The sequence below is a fragment of the Podarcis pityusensis genome (genome assembly GCF_964106645.2).
Source record: "Podarcis pityusensis genome assembly, chromosome: 6".
Taxonomy (NCBI): domain Eukaryota; kingdom Metazoa; phylum Chordata; class Lepidosauria; order Squamata; family Lacertidae; genus Podarcis; species Podarcis pityusensis.
The window spans coordinates 22,282,812-22,301,560 of NC_138030.1; the positions used below are offsets into that span (position 1 = coordinate 22,282,812).

Genomic DNA, 18,749 nt, shown 5'->3' on the forward strand with positions numbered 1-18,749 from the left:
TGAGGATGCACTGAAAATCAATACGTAAGATACCGCAAAAGCCACACATGCTCCAATATCACTACTTGTCCCAAACCCTCATCAGTGAAGGTCATGGCTGAGGAAGGATTTCAGCATTCACTCCTCACAGCCAAGCCCAATGTCCCATCGCTTGGATTGCTTCTCAGCAGCAGCCTCACGCAGAATGCTGTTGCAGAGAGCATCTTCTAACCAGCCACTGCCAAAGCCTCCCGGACTTCCACTTTGATAGATACCAACAAGGGGATGAGAGAATTACAGTATATGTACAAAACGTGAGGATGCTTTCTGGAGCATGTGAATGGGACCACCTGAAGCCAGGCTACTAACGGGCCTTATTAGATGCTCATCCCACTTTTCATCTTAAAGAGCTCAAGGTTCTGTATATTTAACCCTCACAACAGCCCTGTGAGGTCTGTTAAGGGGCAAGGATGGCAACTGGCCCAGGGTTGCCCAATGAGCTTCACTGCCAAGCATGGAGCTGAACGCAGACCTCCCAGATTCCTGTACCAGCAATCACATCATATTTGTCGTCCACTGGGAATCTAGTTTTTCCCAGCTGGCCCTGCACCAATGCCTTCTAATAGCCAATAAAGACCCTGAGGTGGCCACTACATTTAGGAGAGGAAGGGGCAGTGCCAAGTTGAATGCCAGGGAAGGGCACAGGAGGCTTGACCTTTGCCTGCTTGCGGATTCCCTACAGGGAATAAGCTCCTGCCAACTAGTTGCATAGAGCCTCTCACTTTGTGGCAGGCCATTCTCTCCCTCCACAACCTTAAAAGTTTGCCAAAGGCCCCTGGAGAAAAAGCAGGTGATCCTGGGATCAGATAGGAGAGAGAGATTAAGCAAATCATCTCCAGTGGTCAGTCCCAAAATGAGATCTACAGGGGTGCAGACCTACTTGGACGCAAATGCTGTCTGACTTGGAAGTTTCGTCTCCCTAATACCAGGTTTAACTGCAGTAAAAAAATCACTTTGTGTGTGCTCAGGGACACGCACTTTTGTCAGTTTCATCTCACCTTACTACCGCACTATTTGCCACTAGGAAAGCTCCAGCAAGATCAGACCCTAATGAAAGCACACACTAGCCTGCAAGTCCCACCTCGGGACTCTAAATCCACCTAGATGTGAGAGATGCTTCTCCCCGCCCTCGCTAAGGAGGAACAAACACTCTGCACATGCTCAACAACACTCTCTTCATAACGACTTGTACCAGACACATTGAGCCCTGGAGTTAAAATTGGGTTATTGGGGTGGGGGCGTGCTACTGAGCCTTGGCTCAAATCAATCTCGGGAAGGGGGCGAAAAAGGCTCTGGGCTAGATAGAACATCTTCGGGTTCCCTCTGGGCGAACAAGCTTCACTTGGGCGTGGGGCAGCGACTCAGCCTCGGGGGCACCACGCCCAGCACGAGAAAGACCCAGCCTTCAACCTCAGACCCAATTACATGGGAGTAAACATCACTGACCAATAGCACTTTCTTCCGAGCAACCATGCCCAGGATCGCGCCATTGCAAGACCGATCCTTCCACCCTCCGCCCTTAACAGCAGCTATTATTATTATTAATTAAATTTCTACACCGCCCTCCCCCCGAAGATCCCAGCTAGCGTCCCACCTACCTCTCCGCACAGGTGCCCGCAGGGAGCCGCGGGTGCGTGCCTCTCCCGGGCACAGCCGTTCAGCCGCTGCGCCCTGGCCAGGGGCTCCGGGCAGAGTTGGGCGCGCACATGCCTGGAGGGGGAGGCGCCGCCCGCGATCTGGCCCCGCGCTCCAGCCGAGCCATGTGCGGCTGGGCGGGAGGCGCCCGATCTCCTCTCCTTCCCTCCTCCCGGATCCGGAGCGGAGAGAGCCAGCCCTTTAGCGCCGCCGCTGCTGCTGCTGCCCCGCGCCCTCCTCTTCTCGGCGCCCGGGGCGCCTCCAGCCGCTGCGCGCTGCGCCGCGCCAGGCGATCCAAAAGGGACACCTCCCCAGCGCCGGCGGCTGTACGCCGAAAGTTGCCATTCTGCGCCTTTTTGAAGCTCAGTTCGCCACGCCGCCGACGGCCGCCAGGCGAGACAGCCCGCCTGCTAGGCACCGTCCACAAATTCGCGCTCTGTTTCTCAGAGGGAGAAAGAGGCAAACAAGCGCAGGGATAAGGGATCGCGCCGAGCCTGGTCTGGAGGCTCCTCCTCGTCCTCTCCCGAGCGGAGAGGCCTGCAACCGAAAGAGGCAGGCAGGCAGGCAGACTCAGGAGGGAGAAGCCTTCTCCGTGCTCCTTGGAGCCCTGCCTCCGCCGTCTAGCGCCGGGACCATTGGGAAGGCAGTTAATTAGGAGAGATGCGTGGCTGGGGAAGCCTCTGGGCAAACCGGGATGGGATTTGTGCGCCTAAGCGTAAATCAGAGGAAGCGGAGAAGAGAGCGGTTAGGGGAATTGGGAAGGCAGCCGGCGCAGATAATTGCAAGGGAGGGGGAGGTCGGCTGCAGGAACGAGAGAGGAGGACGAGGGGGAGCTGCGGGGGGTGGGGTGGGGGAGGAAGCCCCCCTCCCTTTTGTTCTCCCTCTTAAGACAAAAGGGATTTGGCAAAAGCTGGAAGAAGGGAAGGGAGACCTGGGAGACGAAATCGGACAACAGGCCCCGCGACCCTGGCCTTGGCTTCCCGGGGATTTGGTGCAGAAAAAGAGGCACTATAGAATTGTAAGGGCCCACGACGGCCCTATAGTGCAGCCCCCTACAGTGTAGGACTCTTTTACCCCTTGTGGGTCTCAAACCCATTAGGAGTCTCATGCTCTACGCCTCTACCAACTGAGCTACTTGTTCTTTTAAATCCTGAAATCGCTGCCCTGGCCAGGCATTTTTGTGGCTGGGGTGGTTTCCCAAACATCCGCATCTTTGTGGAACCCAGCTCTTTGTGGAACGGTTTTTTAAAAATAATGCAACACAGGGTGGCCGTCTTTTCGTGCCACATTTAAGTGTGGCCAATCCTGTGAGGGCCAAATGCCACTGAACACGCACACATTCTTTCTTGCACACAGGATTGCATGCACAACAGCCCTGCACATAACTCACACTCCTCACACATGCAGACTCATCCACCGCACACACAAACCGGCAGGCGTGCCCTCTATCTCGTCCCAACCCAGTTCCACCAAAAGAGTAGGTGGCAGTGCTGTGCCTGCTGCCCTCACCAAGCCTCTGTGCAAATGGTGAATTGGGAGTTTCAGGAGCTATCTTGAAAACGTGTCTGCTTACTCCAGATCCAACAGAAAAGTTTACATAAACCAATATGGTGTTTGTTATAAGCAAATGTGAAATGATGTGCATTGGGAGCTGAAAGAATCTAAGGCAGGGGCTGAATGGGTGGTAACTAAATCGGAAAGTGATTGTAAGGTCATGGTGAATAGCTGAATGAAAATATCAACATAAGTTCTGGTTGCCCCACCATAGCTGCTGGAAAATGTGCAGAAAAGGGTAATGCAAATGACTAGTGAATCAGATATTCAGCCTATCATCTCAGCAAAGCTGAATATATGCTTGGCAAACCTGCTACTGTAAAGGGCGTGACTACATAACAGACATTGAAACTGTAATTATCACTGGCAGTAACTTTTGCATCTCATTGCCATTCAACTCCCACCTTACTATTTTCTCCTTTATATCCAGCTAGATTTCATTTCATGCACCTGACAAAGTGGGCTTGAGATCACTAAACCTTATGCCACCATAATTTTTTTTACTCTTTAAGGTGCTGCAAGTCGTCCTATGCTGTTTTGCTGAATGCACATGGGGGGGGGCTGGATCAGCTTTACTTTGGGAAAAGGGGTGTTTGGGACTTCTTAGTTTAGGGAGGGGAGATACAGCTGAGCTGGGACATGGTATACACGGTAGAGAAAGTGGATAGACGCTTTTCCTGCGCGTCTCATAACAGTAGTGCTCTGGATCATCTTGTGAAACGGGTTGGCAGTAGATTCAGAAGAGACAAGCGGAAGCACTTCTTCACAGAGCGCATCATTAATTCATGCGCTTGCTGCCACAAGAAGCTACTAGCTTAGGCAGCTAGCTGTAAAAGGGCATCTGGAAGATTCATGGGGAATAAGCTTCATTGATGGCTATTAGCCAAGGCAGTTCTGCAGCCATGTTGGAAGCAGAATTCCACCAAATACGAGTTGCTACAAGCCAACAGCAGGAGAGGCCTATTGCCTCCATGACTCCTTGATGGTGACCCAGAAGCATCTGTCAGAATCCTGAGAGACAGGATGCTGGATTAGATGGACCTTTGATCTTGTTATAAAAGTTTACACACGTGTAGCAGACACACACTCCACAGAAAACCAACCCTTCACCCTTCAAAATTTAGGAAATATTCCTTGATAATGTGTAATTATTTAGCACACACAACAATACTTCAAAAGCCACCTTTGCTCTCCTAAGTACTCTAAATATTTCATCTGCAGAAAGTAATACTTGGACACCTTTCCCAATACAAATCCTATTTGTATATTCTTTTCTGACCGATCATGGACTTAGAGGACTTGGAGTCCCTTGAGCAGCTGGGCAGCAAAAAACAACCCCCAATTTTTCTACAACAACCTGATCCAACAAAGCTTTTCTTGGGGCACATTGCTCAGATGCAGGGAATCATAGAATGATAGAATCATAGACTTGGAAGGGACCCCAAGGGTCATCTAGTCCAACCCCCTGCAATACAGGAATAGCAACTAAAGCATCCATGACAGATGGCCATCCAACCTCTGCTTAAAAATCTCCAAAGGAGAGTCCACAACCTCCCAAAGGAGTCTGTTCCACATTTTTCACTTTTTTTAAAAAAAAGAGCATGTGATTTAATAATGCATTATCCTTAACTCATATCACTTAATGCCACCCCACCAAAAATTATTTTTCTGCCCCAAAATCTATTTGGAAACCAGTTGAGATGTGTTTGCATATTGGGTCCATCAAGGACAGCGAAGAGCTTTTTGGACCTCAGAGGTGGAAGGAAGAGATTCCTTTCTGCTGTGACATGAAGCAAAAAGCTGTTTATTTTTTATGTTTTAATGGTAATAAGGAATGGATGGATCAGCAGCCTGGAAGCCAAGAAGTAAATGCAAGTGAATTCACCTGAGTGGTTGTGTTATGTGGAACTAATTATGGGCACAGATTTCAAGATTTCTCTGCCCTAGGAGACATGAGAAGAACGGGCTGCATTTTAAGTGCATTTAAGTCAGCGTCCTTTTCTAAAAGGTTTGTGTGGGATTGGTTTCATTTCCTGATCTATCTTTTCCAGGCAGTCTTGTTATAGGGGAGAAGATTTGTCCTAATGGGAACTACTGAATGGTGTTTAAAGGAAGCATCCCAGATTAGGTGTTACTTTAATTCACAGGAGACTCCACTTTGATGAGTTAAGTGTGTGCCCCTAGAGAGAGACAGAGAGAGAATAGAAATTGCCCTTCTGTCAAATTGGGTTTCGCTATTACATCAAGGTGAGATCAATGGAAGATATGTGTGACTGTAATGTGGTGCTGAAATCAATGCTTCCCCCTCCCATCAGTCTGGAGAATATCTGTTTTCTCAACCTTTTGGCCAAGTGAAAACATTCACTATGTTAATTACAATGTCAGGGATGAGGCACCTCAGCCCCAGGGGGCACATGTGGTCCTTGAGGCATTTTTAACTGGCCCTCACACACCTTGGGCAACACCGCACAGCACCCCTGCTTTACATTTCCCCTCAATATTTTCTTCGAGCACTGATAATGTGTCTTGCTTGCCTGGGTGAAGACTAGAGAGGGATGTACCAATGAAGAAACTAGCCTGCTGTAAAATATAAACAAAGGAAAGGAAGAGAGTTCATATTTATTGTTCTATTAGTTTTGCCTCTGGCATGTGGCCCTCGGAAGTTTGCCTGGAAGAAAATGTGGCCCTTGGTTTGGAAAAAGTTCTCCGCCTCATACTAGACTTGTAATAATATAATAATAATAATTTATTATTTATACCCCGCCCATCTGGCTGGGTTTCCCCAGCCACTCTGGGAGGCTTCCAACAATATATTAAAATACAATAGTCTGTTAAACATTAAAAGCTTCCCTAAACAGGGCTGCCTTCAGATGTCTTCTAAAAGTCTGGTAGTTGTTTTTCTCTTTGACATCCGGTGGGAGGGTGTTCCACAGGGCGGGTGCCACTACCGAGAAGGCCCTCTGCCTGGCTCCTCACAGGGAGGGAACTGCCAGAAGGCCCTCAGAGCTGAGCCTCAGTGTCCGGGCAGAACAATGGGGGTGGAGACGATGGGGATGTAAGGCACAGTGAGAAGTTCACCTGTGCAAGCCCTAGAGAAATGAAGGGCTACACTGGTGTAAGTCCTTCATCCTGGTTCACTGCAGCCAAGGCCAGTGTAAATCCTAAGAAAATACATTTCAGGGGTGTGGGGGACTGGGCAAGGGGGACTTATGCTGGATCCTAGCTCTGTTTAGCTCAGGCACATGACCTGTCAACCTGGGGAAGCTTAAACCAGTGAAGAAGCCTGGAAAAGAGGAGACTGAGAAGAGATATGGCAGTCATCTTCAAATACCTCAAGGGCTGTCACATGGAAGATGGAGCCAGTTTGTTTTCTCCTGCTCTGGGAGGTAGGACTCGAACCAATGGCTTCAAGTTACAAGAAAGGAGATTCCAACTAAACATCAGGAAAAACTTTCTGAGGGTAAGAGCTGTTCGACAATGGACGGTCTTCCTTGGGAGGTGGTGGACTCTCCTTCCTTGGAGGCTTTTAAGCAGAGGTTGGGTGGTGATCTGTCATGGATGCTTTAGCGGAGATTCCTGCATTGCACAGGGTCAGACTAGATGCCCCTAGGGACCCTTCCATTTATGATTCTATGAAAAGAGTGGCGTAAGTCAACACTGTTTTAAGGGCTCATTTTCCTTCTGTCACCTTAGCTGGAAGTAGCTCTGCTCCTGAGCAGGGTTTGGATCTGCCATACTTGACGCTGTCTTAAACTGACATAAATTACTCTGGCTTCCCATAGTCAGTATTGCTCCCTTACTTTACTATTGTTGTATTTATATTCCCCGAAAAGGGATTTTCTGCCTCATAACTCAACCAGCTTCCCGTATTATGCACCATGGTTTGGGGGAAGGAGGGTACCAATTGCTGTACTACCTTAGTATGAAGGCCAGAAGACAATTGGATCTACATCATTTGGCCCTTAAGGTTGATGAGTGGTATTGACTTGTATTGACAATCAGCATAATCTGACACCTCTCTCTCCCACAGAGCCCTCTGGGTCCATACCACTGTCCGTGTTTATGCTCCTTGTGGGAGCAGCCAACACACCGGAGTCCTGGAGAGAATCGAACATGAGTAAATGAGCACAGGAATGCCTGAGAAAATTCGGCAAAACCCAGTGCAGATCCTCTCTGGGCGCACAGAGTCACATATGCAGTGAGTTCTATTCATAGGGCAGGCGAAAGATGTGCATCGTTTATGATTAGTTTTAATGTCAATTCTATAATTAGGAAAGCATTAATAATGCTGTTAATGTCAATTCTATGTTGTGACCATAGTCCTGCACAGCTAAAGTGCACAGTATGGTTACCATATTTAGGCATGAGTTTAGAGCACATCCTTTGCACAGTTAAAGCACAGGATTTCTCCCAAAGAAGCATGGGGACTAAAGTTTGTTCAGGGTGCTGGGAGTTTGTTGTTCTGTGAGTGGGAAACTGCATATCACAGATTTCTATGGGGGAAATCAGGTGCTTTAAATGTGCAATGGATGTTCTGTAAATGCAAAAGTTTATCTTCTATGTGCATTTCCACAGGACTATTTTCTTGAGTGTCTGCGTACCGTATTTAACTATTTTCTTGTGTGTTTGCTTACCAGATTTAACACAACTGCTCTGGAATTCGACAGCCTGGACATAATCATTACCTGCTATTGATTGCACATTAAGTGCACAGCTACCTGGGCTGGTTAATGAGCTGATAAACAGTAAACAGCTTCTTGCTAGTTTTCATTAAGTTTTAGAAAATGGTCCCAAATGCCATTAAACTTCTTTCTCGAGTGTGGTAAAAAATTGCTACATGTTTAGAAATTATTATAAATTACCCTCCCTCACCCTGTGGTCCCAGGGGAGGGTTACAGCCATTAAAACACAGTGTTAAAAACAGTTTCAACAACTCAAACACATAAATAAAGTCAAAACAAAATTAAAAAATAAATTCCTTCCATTAGCACCTTAGAGACCAACTAAGTTAGGCATTGGTGCTGGATGGAATTTTTTTATTTTTTATTTTTTTCGACTACGGCATACCAACACGGCTACCTACCTGTAACATAAATAAATTGGGTGTTATTATTATTGTCAAGGGCTGATTTAGATCTAGGGAATATTTAACAGGGGCACCACTGTAATAAAATGCAATTTTAGACACACTCACCCCCCTTTTTATACATATCAGCTTAATGTAGCAATTTAGCAAAAGAAACTAGTTTTGGCACGTGTGTGCAATCGCTGTGAAAGAAGGAGCCAAGATAGTGAATAAGGAGACTAAAGATATTCGGATGAGAGGCAACACTTATGGGCCCAAAAATCACACAGGAAAAATCCCTAAACCAGAGGTGATGCTAGACATGTAACAGACCCAGGCCACAAAATTGCATATCATTTGACTATGCTGATATGTACATACAGATACAAATTTGAGTCTGAGCAAATTAAGATGATGGGCTTGCAGCATGACCGGTGTGCAAATTTTAAAAAATAATATTTACATTCCCGCCCCCTGCAAAAGGAGGGGAGACAGGTGGTCTGGTGCCCAGTACAAAAGGCTTGGACCACCCCTTAACAAAAATTATTGAGGCTACAGTTAAAAAAAGGGGGGGGGGGAGAATATACATGCAAATGCGTCAGGTTTTCTGTTACTTCAAGACTCTTTGCCTTCTTCTCCTTCGATTACCTCTGATGCCACTTTGCATACCAGAAAGGAGCATGGCTATGTGTATTGAACATGACTTCTGAACTAACTCACAATGTCGTAGAACTATAAACAAGTACGAAAGCAGGTCAGCTGCAAAAGTCTTGGCATTTCTCCTTTCTCAATCTCCCTCCCCTCCGGTCTTGCACTCTTTCCCCCCTCTCCCCACCTCCCTCCCCCTTGCACTGCTCAGGGGGAATTCTTTGGGCGATCCACATTCAGTGCAAATTCCCTACATCTGGAGGAGAGACGGAAACTCCTGCAGTTTTCTCTCTGCTCCAGCTGCGGAGGCAAAAGCCAGCAGCCATTGCAAAGGAGGGAATGAGTCATCCCCATGGCGCACCTTCGCTTTTTGCCCGCTCCATTGCCCCTTCACAGGCAGCAGTGAGATGGCATTCGGTGACCTGGTATATGGGAGGCAGCCCCAGTCAATTTATTGCGCCTGCAAAACATTTTGCATTACAAAACACTCCGGTTGGAAACGTTAAACCGAAACCTATCTTTATACGTTTGTACATACAGAACAGTCCCGGGAGGAAGAGCAGCAGGAATATAAAGATAAACACAGGAACAGTCACCTTTGTCTGGAGAAGCGACGGTTATTTTAACAGCACACGGCTATCAATGAACTTGCAGCTCTGGGGAGAGAAACAAATAAATGGCTTTTATTTACAAGAGGCAGGAGACGTTGTAAAAGTGGGTTTATAACTAGGCTACTAGGTTTAATGCCTAGGTCCTGAAGTATCTCCTTCCAATAAAAGAGCAATTGCTTAAATCACTGTTTGTTGCCAAGGTCTGAATCCTACAGGAATACGTAGAAGGAAGGCCTTTCGTATCCTGGAGGCAAAGACCTTATACCCTGCTCACTGAGCTGGAAAACATGGTGAGAAGTGCCTGGCACTTCACTACCTTTGGTCAAACATCCCAGAACATGATTGGCTATGAAATGAGTCTCTTCATGTTATGTCAAGCTTCTGTCCTCCACATTATCTTGGTAACTGGCCAGCCAACTGCTCAGATCCTGCCCTTGTTAGCATCCCGACTTCTGCTGCTTTTGCTGTCCTACATATTGCCTCTTTAGATTTTGATCTTGCACCTAGTCAGAGCATTTGTCCCTCTCGCTCAGTACAGTTGACACTAACTGGCAGCTGCCCTCCAGGGAGGAGGATGAGGAAGAGGATGCTCAGTGGGGAGAGCATGAGACTCTTAATCTCACAGTCGTGGGTTTGAGCCAATTTTGGGCAAAATATTCATGCATTGCTGGGGGTTGGACTAGATGGTGCTGACCTTTAAAGCCCTAAATGGCCTTAGTCCAGTATATCTGAAAGAGCATCTCCACCCCCATCATTCTGCCCGGACACTGAGGTCCAGTGCCGAGGGCCTTCTGGCGGTTCCCTCGCTGTGAGAAGCCAAGTTACAGGGAACCAGGCAGAGGGCCTTCTCGGTAGTGGCACCCGCCCTGTGGAACACCCTCCCACCAGATGTCAAAGAGAAAAACAACTGCCAGACTTTTAGAAGACATCTGAAGGCAGCCCTGCTTAGGGAAGCTTTTAATGTTTAATAGATTATTGTATTTTAATATTTTGTTGGAAGCCGCCCAGAGTGGCTGAGGAAACCCAGCCAGATGGACGGGGTTTAAATAATAAATTATTATTATTATTATTATTATTATTATTATTATTATTATTAAGATGACTCTTCTGGTCCCTTCCAGCTCTACAACGCTATGATTCTATGATGATTTAATGCATTTATATCCCATCCCCCCCCAATGATCTCAAGCTGATGTATATCTTTCTTCCCCTCGTCTTTTAATATCCACAACACCCCAGTGAGGTAGGTTAAGCTGAGAGGTGGCCACTGACCCAAGGTCACCCAGTGAGTTTCATGGCTGAGTGGGGAATTGAACTCTCTTCTCACAGGTCCTGGTCTCAGCTGTGAACACACATCAGCGGGAGAATTTAATTATCCTACACAAAGAGAGATCTAGATGGAAGTGTACAGCTCAGAATAAAACTCTGAGTCAGGGCTTGATCGGTCTGACTATCCCTCCTAGTAATTACAGCTACTTGTTTTACTCTCCTTTTAAGAACCTTACTTCTGTTTTTGGTCTCACACTGTAATTATTCCAGTTAGCAACTATTAGCAACTACTTGCATCAGTGGTGATATATAGAATGCTTCAAATAGTCCTGATACCCTGTTTTGGGGATGAGGAACCTCAGACTGAGGAGCCAGATGTGGTCTCTCTTATCTGGCCTCAGAAATTCCCCCCTCTCACTTTAGGCCACATCCATCACCGGCCCTGGTTTGTCCCCTGTTCCCCTTGAGAATTTCTGCCTCACTGTAATGTGCCAGGATGGAAGATGGATGTGTGAGTGTAGAAACTAGCCTACCGAATGTGATAAAAATCGCATTTGTGCACTAATTCTAAAAAGGCCTATTATTGCCCAAGCTGTATGAATCAATAATGTATTGAAGGCGGGTCTTTTAGATTATAATTGCTATTAGTATTCCCTTTTCCATTAGTAGATTAAAAAAAAACTCAGCTTGTGCTCATTCTTCCTTTCAGTGGCTTCCACCAGAGCTCAACAGTAAGACTAATGGATTCATGGGCACAATTATTTTTGCCGTCCCTGAAATTACATCAGGGATGGGGAACCTCCCATCAACTCCAGCCAGAGTTGGCCAGAGAGGATGGCAGTAGTAGTTCAGTAGAAGACCACAGGTTCCCCACAAAGAACCACCTGTTGAGAAAGACAGACAGAAACAGAGAGATAGAGAGAGTCACCATATGCTTCTGCTGTCAGCTCCAGAAAATCAACATTTGATATCTAAATTATCATGGATAATTCTTTACTAAATTTATGCTGGGCAAGATTCTAATGCCTTTTCTCCAGTAATATGTACATCAGCAGAAACTTCCATACCAAATGATCTGCCTCAAGTTTTGCTCTAGGTGATTTATAAGCTTTTAACGTGCATTGACATATTCTGGGAGCCTGGCTACTTACATAGAACCCAAAGCAGGAAGACAAAAAGGAAACTCAGATTTTAATACCATCTGCATTTGTATAAACAGATATTTTGGAAATAATTACTGTAGATCAAGAACAAACACAACACACTTAGCTCAGCTGGTTAGAGTAAAGTCACCAGATTTTTTTCAATGAATCCGGGGACACTTTTCAACTTCCTACTAAATAGATGGATTTTGTCAGGGGACTGATTTGTAAATCAGGGGACTGTCCCCGGGAAACAGGGACGTCTGGTAACCTTAGGTTAGAGCATGGTGCTGATAATGCCAGGGTTGCGGGTTCAATCCCCAGATGGGACTGCTGCATTTTCCTGCATTGTAGGAGGTTGGACTAGATGATCCTCAGGGTCCCTTCCAAGTATGATTTTAGGAAACATCTTACCATAGTGGGGAAGGCTGTGATCAGGCAACCAGTGTGAATTACATGCTTTGCCTTTTGGGCAAAGTTGTTCAGCTTTTCTGGGGAAAACGTATGGCAGCCCTAATGCTGTGTAAAGTGCAGTCCTTGTGCTAATGGAAGGGTTGTATTCAGTTAAGTTCTGCTGAGAGCAAACCCACTGAAATTAATATGCATGCCCAAGTTAGTTTTGTTAACTTCAGTGGGTTTACTCTGAGTAAATCTTAGCTGACTACCTGCCCATGTCCCCACTGTGTTGCTTAATTGCCTTCTTTGAATTCTGCTGCTGCTCTCAGGGTGCATAATCTTAAGCCTACTTTAGAGGAAGTACTGTAATTAAATTTCTAGACTTCTCTGAGGAAGGAAGTACAGTAGGGCCTTGTGTGTGCCTGCTTTTCCTTGCTTATTTCTTTGCTTACTACATTTGTATCCCTTTTTCTTCAACAGAGCAGAGGCGGATTTAGGGGAGCAACGCAACTACGGACTAGAATGGAAGGTGGGGACAACGACCAAATTTTGGCACTGCTCAGGACACCACTGAAATTTGAGACCCCAAGGTCTGCCATTGCACAGAGCCCAAGGCAGCATACGTTGTTCTCCTGCCACCCCATATTCTCCTCACAACCCTGTGAGGAAGATTAGCCTGAGAAAGTATGAGTGGCTCAAGGTCACCCAATGAACCTTCAAAACATTTCTGTTCTGCTCAACCCTTTATAGATTTCTTGCGTGCGCTGGTCCTTCATTGATGCCGTTTCTAGATTGTTTTAACTGTATTAAATTGTTCTCGTTTTAAAATTTCGGGAGAGTTTTCTCCAGATAAATGAACAAATGATGTTCTTCAGCCTATCAAGGCGTTCTGATGTTTTATTGCAATTTTTGGAGTGAATTATGAGCAACATAAGGCTTGAAAGTATTACGATAAAAAGTAACATTTCTCCCTTTTCTGTGTGAAACATCCTTTAACTATAAGACTCTTAATCACCCTTTAAATTCTATGGGCACTCTATTACAAATTTTATCAGGCATTTCTTTTAGATCTGCCTATTAAAGGATGCTATTAAACTCTGCTCCTGTAAATTATATTAACTAATTGAAATTTTTGTTGGCAATAACCTGACCGTTATTTGCAGAATATACACAACTCCAAGGGCATACATTTTTCCACAAATGCTCCCGCTCAGAAGTAAAACCCAACCATGGTTATCTTTTTATCGCAGAATAAAATTATTTTTAATCCCTCAGTAAAAATCATCACTCTGCGTGACTTTACATCTGCTGAGAGGGGGTGGGGAGTCTTTCCCTGATTTTGTATTTATTAGGTACTTCTCATATTTTTAAGTCACTGTGCATCTTGCGTAAATGATATGCCCAACATTTTCTCTTGTCAATTTTTAAATTGCTCTGACATGATTACACGAGTCCTTTAATATTCAGAGTATTACAGATATCTCCAAAATCCCCAATCTTTATTCATCAGAGGTGGAAGGGTGTAGAAAGCTATGGCTTTTGCATACCCAGGATAGAGCCTACAAAGATAAGGGTCATATCCACTATTCCCCTCTGCCTCTGACCCCTCCCCAACATCCAGCTGCAGAGGTGCTACAGGGCTGAAGTGCAAGCCAGCTTCTGTTTCTAAATAAATGCACCTATCTATCATGTTCATTCTTTTTCTTCAGAGACAGATAGTGGAAGGTAAAATATCTTGTTTTATGGTTCCTCTCTCTCACTAACATACGCTTCCCGTACACATGAAGGATGGGCTGTAAATATTTTCAATAATGAACACATCACTGCTGAGGTGCCCCCACAGGCCTGGGGGGGTTGTGCTGATGCCTCCCCAGCTGTTGCCATTAGCTACGGACCGCCTCTGATGTCACAAAAGGACAGGGCCGGCCCCCACATGAGGCAAGGTGAGGCAGTTGCCTCAGGCGGCAGATCTGACCTCCTCTGCTGCTGGGTCTTCTTCCTTGAAAACGTTCACCACTTGATCTCTTATTGACGTGCTATAAAACTTTATCTTACTACCTTGAAGTAATTAAGGTTCTTTTGCGTATTTTAAAGCAATACTAAATACACTTCAATACAACTATTAAAATCTGTGCCAGCCGTTCCTATTAATGACTTATGCAAATATAGCAATCAATTGTCTCCTTCCATCCTTTCCATCATACAAAATATTTTTATACGATTTAACCTAGCTTTCATTGTCCAACGTTCATCAAGAAACCAATTCTCATTTCCAGAGTCTTAATTAATTCTTCTATAGTCACTATAGATTTTTCTTGCTTTCTTCATTTCCTACTGAATAGCTTCTTATGCTGCTTAATATCCTCTTTCGGATTTTTAATTTCGGTCTCATTCTGAGTTGCTCTTCTATCAGTCATTTGAATCTTTCCGCCAAACCTTTCCCCCACAAGTCTGTTCCAATTGCTTTGTTTCTAACGCACAAGCTGTATTGAAAATTATTAAATCTATTACATTTAGGGCAACAATTTTAAGCTCCCAGAGAAGGTGACTGGAGGGTCACTGGAAGTTGCAGGCTGTCCTCTCCACCGGTGGAGAGGTCAAAAGGCAGAGAAAGGGGACTGGAGCCAGAGGTCTCAGCAGAGGAGTCCATGCTTTTGCAGAACACAAAACCCTCCCAATTCCATGTTACTGTATACTCCACACAAGGGAGAAAAATTATGCCAACCATAGAGACGGAGATAGAAGTGAGAATGCGGTGAGGGGGAAGTACCGGTTTGGTTTGGTTTGGCTTTTGTTTTATTATGTATTTCATGGGTTGTTGTTTTTTTGTATTCTTATGTTGAGAACTGCCCTGCAATCTTTAGATGAAGGGCAGTACAGTGGTACCTTGGTTCTCGAACGTAATCTGTTCCAGAAGTCCGTTTGACTTCCAAAGCGTTCGAAAACCAAGGCATGGCTTCCGATTGGCGCAAGCGCCCCAGAAACAATAGCCAACAGCCACATTGGACATTCGGCTTTCAAAAAACGTTCAAAAACCGGAACACTTACTTCTGGGTTTTCGACACTCGGGAGCCGAAATGTTTGAGTACCAAGGTGTTCAAGAACCAAGGTTCCACTGTATATAAGTTTAAATGATAATAATAATTATAGAGTTAGAGATGGGATGATACACACAGAGGGATGGGGTGAGACAGAAAGCAAGAGAGCATTCTGCAATCCTGCAGTGTTGCAAACATCCATCCTCTTTTGGCTCCGAATCAGGCTATTTATTGGCTCCTGCTCAACCCCCACCATTGAATCTGGCTCTATTCCACCTCTTATGAGATGCAGCCCTTGACTTTATTCATGGCTCAATGGTCCTTCATGGGGGGGGGGGAACTCCTCACCCTCACCTTGAAGGCATGCATGTAATGGGCCTCGGCAACAAGTAAACAGGAATAAAAGCATTAAAGGAAATTAGGCACTTTTGCAAATCACCTGGAAAAGCGCAAGGACTCCAAAGTGACTTTGAGACTTGGAACTGGCAGCAAGCAATTATTGTAAAAATGATTTATTTTTATTTTTTATAGCCCCATAAGTGTAAGGAGACAGGAAACAAATGATGGACCAATGGAAGGTATTAATAGTAAGGACCAGGACCCTTGGGCCTTTCCTGGCTCTTTTCTGGGCTGATAAAACCCTTGGGCTGCAGGAAAAGCTGTCGGGAACCACCAAGGTGATGATGATGACGGTGATGATGATGATAAGGATAATGATGATAGAGAAAGGCTCTCATTTTGTCTCGCAGTCATCCATACATTTCCAAAAAGGAAACTATTATTTTATCACTCTCCTTTTAAATACTTGATATAAATCTATATTATCGATATAAATTAATATTGATTTTATACTGTTGAAAGGAAACTGTTTATTTAACACCAGAATTCGAGGGCAACCAATGAAGCAGAATGCTAGAAGATTTATTTTAATTTTCTTTCTTTCTCTATAAAAAACGTTTATATACTGCTGCATCATAAACATATATCAAATAGGTTCACAACAATAAAGTCACAAAAAAAGTGAAAAAGAAGTTAAAAGCACAGAGAAATTAAAAACAAGATTCAGGATGGACAAAACGAAGTACTTTTTCACACAAGGCATGGAATTTTTGTTCCCACAAGATGCAGTGATGGCCACCAATTTGGATGGCTTTGAAAGAGAATTAGATAAATTCATGAAGGGGGAAGGCTCTCAGTGGCTACTTGCCTCCATGGCTATGTTCTACCTCCAAAGTTGGAGGCAGTATCCTTCTAAATACCACTTGCTGGGAATCACAAGTGATGAGAGCACTGTTGTGCTTAGGTTCTTGTGGGCTTCTGGATTTACTCTGCCATTGACACTCCGTACATTCTATGACCTGTAGGGACCATATAAACGGACAGACTATATAAGTAGACAGGTGCAAGGCGCAGTTGTAAGTCCTCTGTTCTAATCAATTTGATGTCCACCAAGCTAAGGCACTGGCCTAAGCAAGGTAAAGACCAGTAGACACCAGACTCTGGAATAGGATGGCAGGTAAAGATAAAGGTCAGGACATTGGACAAGGACCATGGTTAGCAGTTCTGCAGATGAGGCAGAGAGAGCATGTTGTCACAGCACTGTCCTGGAGCAATTGACAGAGCTTTATAATTCAGGCTCGGTAGTCAAGATTAACGCCCCTGATCCAAGGAGCATGTGGTCCAGTCCTTGGAGAAGTGTTTCCACAAGGTTCAGGGTACAAGATACAGTCTTCAGGGTCAGCGTATCCACAGAGGCAGGACAAGGGAATGGATCTGTCTTCTCCTCATGGCACCTGCTGTTGGAAGACTCTATATCTGAGTATTCCTGTTCTGGGACCATGACATCCCAGGTTGGAATATGAACAAAGCAATTGTTTCCCCATCATTAAAGCCCACCAGAGTATAGTAGTGAAAGCACAGGGCTGGGCGAAAGCCAAGTTCAGATTCCTGCTCCTCCATGGAGCTTGCCAGGCTACCTTGAGCCAGTCACCAGCTTTCAACCTAACCTACCACACAGGGTTGTTCGGAAGACAAAATGGGTTGGGGAGAGAACCATATATATTGCCCTGGATTTCTTGAACATGTCGTGGGAATTAATAAATAAAAATAAAGTATAGACACTGCGGACATGCCTGCAGGGGATCTTTATGAGGGACCATGCTGATATTTGCAAGTCACAAGTACCCCAGGTTGAGCCTACACTAATCTATTGCTTCTTTACATGTCAGTGGGTTTGAAACTGGAGCCAGTAGGCCTGTCTTCTTGCAATTTTGGTGGGGTTTCCCCTCACAATGTATTCATGTTTTGGTAACTTAGATTCCTATTTCAGCACAGCAGAAGAAAGTCTGCTCTTACCCAGACACCAAAAAAATGGTTCTCATTTTTCTGCCGCCCCCTCTGGGATATTACTAGAGGAAATATTAACAAGGGGCTGACTCCTCTGAGAAGCCCAAGGGTATAAAGCTATAAAGATCAGCCCAAAGGAATAACTGCTAATTAACTCTCTCTGATCTTGATATTTGGAGAGTGTAAAACGCCTCAGTGGTTTTTACATTTTTCAATAAGCTCTAGCCCCAACTTCCGAGTTTGCCTTCAATTAACTTAGTGCTTGCCTATATGTTTCGAATACTGAATCAATTATGGTCTGAGTGTTTATGCCTCCGCAAAGTAGGTCTGCAAAGGAGAAAAGAAGTCCCAAGAGGAGACCTATTTTGTTATGGCTCTGCTGCTCAGTGTCTCGCTTTCACTTTGCCAGTGGCAACTAATAATGAATGCTAATTAATGACCAGTGAAGGACAGGCAGGGATGCAACATGCACCTATTTATTTACAACTTTTGCTAGGCAAAAGCACTTGAAGTGGGCACGGAGCAGGACCCCTGAAAGGTGTTGCCTGAGGAGCATCCCAAGGGCTGGGTAGAGAGGCCTGAGGGGAATGTATTTAAGCACAGGGCCTGAAGTTCTCTCCTCTCTGCTTTAAAGGTAAAGGTAAAGGGGACCCCTGACCATTAGGTCCAGTCATGACCGACTCTGGGGTTGTGGCGCTCATCTCGCTTTATTGACCGAGGGAGCCGGCGTACAGCTTCTGGGTCATGTGGCCAGCATGACTAAGCCGCTTCTGGCAAACCAGAGCAGCACACGGAAATGCTGTTTACCTTCCCGCCGGAGCGGTACCTATTTATCTACTTGCACTTTGACGTGCTTTCGAACTGCTAGGTTGGCAGGACCTGGGGCCGAGCAACGGGAGCTCACCCCGGCGCGGGGATTCGAACCACCGACCTTCTGATTGGCAAGTCCTAGGCTCTGTGGTTTAACCCACAGCACCACCCGCATCCCCCTCTCTGCTTTACGGCC

The 18,749-nt window shown here is 45.4% G+C and overlaps 1 protein-coding gene across 6 annotated transcripts in view; it reads right to left on the reverse strand.

Moving 5' to 3' along the window:
- KCNS1 (potassium voltage-gated channel modifier subfamily S member 1) overlaps positions 1–9,654 on the reverse strand; it is a 71,869-nt gene extending 62,215 nt beyond the window's left edge. For 4 of the 6 annotated variants that reach the window (XR_013987929.1, XR_013987930.1, XR_013987931.1 and 1 more), the window contains exon 1: positions 1,638–1,738. The gene's annotated coding sequence lies outside the window, so the exon portion shown is untranslated. Of the gene's footprint in view, positions 1–1,637; positions 2,078–9,302 lie in introns of those variants that run through there. The other 2 variants (XM_081011371.1, XM_081011372.1) reach the window with 2 other exon arrangements.
- Positions 9,655–18,749: the final 9,095 nt, after the last annotated feature.